At 47.7% G+C, this 4,958-nt stretch overlaps 1 long non-coding RNA gene across 1 annotated transcript; it reads right to left on the minus strand.

Moving 5' to 3' along the window:
- Positions 1–284: 284 nt before the first annotated feature.
- Positions 285–4,314, minus strand: LOC123362837. Its single transcript, XR_006576593.1, has 3 exons — positions 4,067–4,314; positions 3,047–3,131; positions 285–720 (listed from the first exon to the last, which is right to left on the minus strand). It is a non-coding gene; the product is annotated as an uncharacterized LOC123362837 (long non-coding RNA).
- Positions 4,315–4,958: the final 644 nt, after the last annotated feature.

The raw sequence follows: 4,958 nt of genomic DNA on the forward strand, positions 1-4,958 counted from the left end.
GACTGCACAGCAAGCACCAAATTTGGTAGATTTGTGATGTGTTCCCTACTGATGAAATAGTTTCTTTGTGTTGATTGCTTCAATACAGGGATTGATATTCTTCACCACTAGGACCAAAATACATTTTTAAGAAGTGTGACAGAAATTAAAAAACAGTACTAACAGGCACTGTGAAATAGGAATGGAGTCTCAAACATGTCAAAATGTACACATTTAATTGCAACTTCTCTGCTATAACTGTACCTCTCAGGTGGACAGCCAAACCTATACAGCACCTTTCACAGGGCATCACAACTGATAGAATCAACGGCTTTGGTTAGGTCGATGTAAGCTGTGAACAGTTCCTGGTGTTGCTCTCTGCACTTCTCCTGAATCTATCATGCCACGAAGCTCATGTCAGTTGTGCCTGGGATGGCCTGAAGCCACACTGTGATTCGGGGAGGAGTTCCTCAGCAAGGGGGAGAAGGCGGTTTAGTAGGATCCAGAAATTAATTTGCATCATCGGATTACTCCATGATGGGATGACTGCCACCATTCTCAGAGACCAAACCATTCATCATTTGCACTGATGCCAATCAGGGTGTGTCATTGCTCTAACACTCTTCTCCATTTACCTTGCCGTGATCCTGATTCTCATCCGTGATTGCCTTCCTGATGGAATCGGGATTGAGTATCATATGGATGGTCAACCCCTCAATCTCTGCTGTCTCCAAACAAAATCTAAGATCATGAGAATTTGCATCACTGTATGCAGATGACTGCATCATTCTCACACACACAAAGGCCAAGCTGCAAAGTACACTAAACCTTTTTGAAGATGCCTATCAGATCCTGGGTGTCTCTCTCTCTCTCTCAACATGAGGAAAACCAAGGTACTCTACCAGCCCTCACCTGCACAAACTACTCTTCGTGCTCAAAAAATCACCATCAGCGGAGAACCCCTGGAAAATGTGGACCATTTCCCATACCTTGGCAGCCACCTCTCCCAAACAGCCAGCACTGACACAGAAATTTAATACAGGATCTGCTGTGCCAGCACATCTTCTGGAAGACTACTCAAATGAGATTTCAATGTTAGGGATCTGCAAATTGGAACCAAGATTTTGGTTTACAAGGCAGTTGTCATCCTCACCCTTTTCTATGGGTGTGAGACTGGGGCAGAGCTGTCTCTTGGGTAGAGAGAATCGGGGTGATCGCTCCAGGCCCCATGCTTTGGGGGACCCCGCGGGCTGGTGTGATTGGCCGAGGCGGTGCATCCCATAAAACATAGGCACAGGAACTAGGGATGTGGGGGGTGCTGCAGCAACCCCGGGCTCCCAGCTGCCAGCCCCGCACCCGGGACTCTGCTGCAGGCCTGTGTGCCCGGGGTCTTGGCTGCCGCCCTGTGCCTGGGATCTCAGCTGCTGCCCCATGACTGGGGTCTTGGCTTCCGCCCTGCGCCTGGGGTCTCAGCTGCTGCCCTCCGTGCCCAGGGTTCTGCTGCCATCCTGCACGTGGGGTCTCGGCTGCCACCTCACATGCCCAGGGCTCTGCTGCCACCCTGTGCCTGGGATCTTGACTGTTGCCCTGCATGACCAAGGTCCTGGCTGCCACCCCACACAACGGGGCTCTGTTGCCATCCTGTGCCTAGGGTCCCGGCTGCCGCCCCACATACCCAAGGTCCTAGCTGCTGCCCTGTACCAGGCCAGATGCACCCCACCAGCTCACCTGCTGATGCAGAGCGGGGGCCCCAAGCTGGGGGCAGCTGATTTTTCCCAGGCCCCACATGCCCCTAGGGACAGCCCTGGACTGGGGTAACCTATAGATGACATCTCAAGGAGCTGGAGTGATTCCAGCAGCGCTGCCTCAGGAGTATTCTCAGGATCAGCTGGGAAGACAGATACACTAACATCACCATTCTCTCTTGAGCCAACATCAGCAGTATAGAAGCGCAAGTCATGAAACACCAACTCAGCTGGGCTGGCCATTGTATGTATGCCTGACACTTGCTTCCCAAAGCGAGTGCTTTTTCTCTCAGTTAAGTCAGGGAAGAAGGGCTTGCAGAGGGCAGCAGAAGTGCTTCAAAGACATTCTGAAATACATCTTTGTAGCAGGGTGGACCCCTGCTCCTGCCCTGAAGGGGTTAAAAACAGCCCTGAGAAGAGGCTGTGGCTGGAGAAAACAGCCTTTAGGCTGGGGCAAGAAGCCTGGGCTGATTGCGGAAAGTAGGCTCAGCTGTGGTCATGCTCCAATCAGGCCCAGCTGGCCCCTATAAGAGGCTGTGAGCCAGAAGCTCAGAAGAGTCTCTCTCTGTTTGTGGAGGGAGAGGGGCCTGGTTGCATGGAGCTGGACATAAGGTACCTGAGTGAAGCAGGGCTGGGGAAAGGCTGAGGAGCTGGGGAGATCTAGCCTGGAAAGCCCCAGGCTGTGGCCTAGCATTGGGCTAACAGGTACTGGGGGTTGCAGAGGGCAGCCCAGGGGTAGGCCAAGGCAGCAGGTCCAAACCCTCCTTGCCGGTGATGAGTTGGCTGATACTACAGTCTGCCCCAGGGTGTGGGGGCTAGACAATGACTGGCAGTAGCCATATACTGAGGCAAGGTGGGGATAGAGGGTGGGGGTTCCCCAGGAAGGAGAAACCCTGAGAGAAAGGGGTTACTGCCAGGGGACAGCGCCCCATGTAAAAGGAACCCGGGTCCAGGGAGGGACATGAGGCCAGAGGACAGGTGGATCACTGGCCTGCAGAGGGCGCTCCAGTGCTGGAACCGAGCTAATTCCCAGGAGTCACCAGCAGGAGGCGCCGCAGGGGTGAGTCCACTCGTCTACAATCTTAAAAAGAGAGGCATTCAACAAATGGTGAGGACTCAGCATGGAACAGAACACAGTGGCACCACACCATACACCAAGCCACAGCTCACTTTGAGGAGAACAGATGTGCTCATGAGACAGAGAAGCGACCAAGGAGGAAAGAAAGCGTACAACAGTCCAGCCAACAACTATGACTCCTCCAGATTACACCTGTTGCTTCTTCAGGGCACAAATTAGGCTCCTCAGCCACTTAAAAACCCACCAGTGAACCCCCTTGGCAGACATGATCCTCGCATCAAGGGATAGCCGAAGAAGAAGACCTCTCAGGTATAACCATCTTTTAAGTTCTAAAAAGAAAATAAATGTGGTCAGCTGAACAGCCTTAGTTCTTTACTGTTAGTTAGAACAAATGCATCTGACAACAAGGTTGTGTGGGTTGGTATTTTACGGGTGCTAGGACAGCAATGCCTTTATCTCTATAAACTGGATAGGGTAGAATTATTCCTTTTAACAGAAAAAATAATGTATTTAGTCTTTTTAGTGTGACATTTAAGAATTTCAGCTCAGTTAGCGCTAACTGTTTCTTATTAAATGTAACAGTTTAAATGAGAACTCTTTTTCAACGTGGCACTTTTTGTAATGATATATATCAGAACTCAGTACATTAAAATATTTCAAATAGTAGTTTCTTATGTTTTATTGAGAAAATAATAATTGTGATGGGAAAGTAATATTTTATTCTGTGACTCAACATTAGTTAGGTGTCTGATTCTAAGGGAAGTTCCTTACACACAATTTCTGTTGACTCCTGGAAGTTATGTGTGGGAAACATCTCAGAATCAGGCCTGTTCTGTTTTAATGAAAATAAAGTCCCAGCAGGATTTGTTTCCAGACCCTTTACAGAAATATTTTCCAATTTACTCTTCAGTATTTAACCAAAAAGCATGTCCACATGTTAAATACTAAAGGAGTGCAAACCTGTATGACAAGTGTTAATGGAAACATATTGACAATGGCACAGAATTTGTGTAAGCACTTAAGAGTCACACACTTTGAATTAAATACATTTGTTCAGTCATATCATGCTCTGCAAACATGGAATTTCCTAGAATTATTTTTATTACACTGTTGGGGAGAAAATGGAGAAAATCCTTACTGGATATTGCTGCTATATGATTATTTAATAGTAGCCGGGAACCCAATAATACTCCTAGATTGTAAACTCTATAACAAACAGTGGACACACACTCAATAAAAAATGCAGATAGAATTATCATCATACCTTCTCATCCCAGAAGCATCACCTCAATCTTATCTGGACAGAACTTCAGGCAGCCAGCTCTCGTCCATATCTCAAATTCTGAACCAAGCACTCAACAACACTGGGTGGGCCAGCGGAGATGGAGGTGTAGACAAGGGTTGCGTCAATATAATGAAATCATAGCAGCCCATACTACCTTATTAATGTCCCCGTGAAAGGGGTTCAGTTCCTCTCACCTGCCCACAGGGGAATTGGCACTATATTCTCCCTTCAAGACCTTTCTCCCCTAACTTTTCTGATCAGCTCCCACTGTCCTCACACCCTTACATCTGCTTTCTCCCAGGCCTGCTATAAGGACCCTTGGGAGAACAATCTTCCTCTAGCTTCCGGAACACAGGGGAAGAGATACTGGTCCCCCAACTGTCTCACCTCAGTCCTCAAGGGGTTTCTGGGCCAGCTCCTTGGGCAGATTCCTTAGTTTGCTGTTGATGCAGGGTAATCCTCAGTTTATTTGACAGCCACCCCACTCTGCCTGGCCTGCAGGTGCTTTTTAATGGGCTCTTCAGTGTTGCAGAGAAAGGTATAACACAGTTTAATGGCTGGAAATTGAAGCTAGACAAATTCAAGCCAGAAATAAGGTGTGAATTTTTAACCTGAGATTAACCAGTGGAAGAATTTACCAAGGACCATGGTGGATTCTCCATCACTGGAAATTTTTAAAGTCAAGTTTGGATTTTTTTCCCCAAAAAGAGATAGTCTAATAATTATTCGGGGGAAGTTCTATGGCCTGTGTTATGCAGAAGGTCAGATTACGGTAAATGATCACAATGGTCCCTTCTGGCCTTGGAATCTATGAATCCCAAGTGTTACTGATTAAAAAAATTAGCCAAGCTGGGGAGGTATCTATTCTGTT

The sequence above is a fragment of the Mauremys mutica genome, chromosome 2 (genome assembly GCF_020497125.1).
Source record: "Mauremys mutica isolate MM-2020 ecotype Southern chromosome 2, ASM2049712v1, whole genome shotgun sequence".
Taxonomy (NCBI): Eukaryota; Metazoa; Chordata; order Testudines; family Geoemydidae; genus Mauremys; species Mauremys mutica.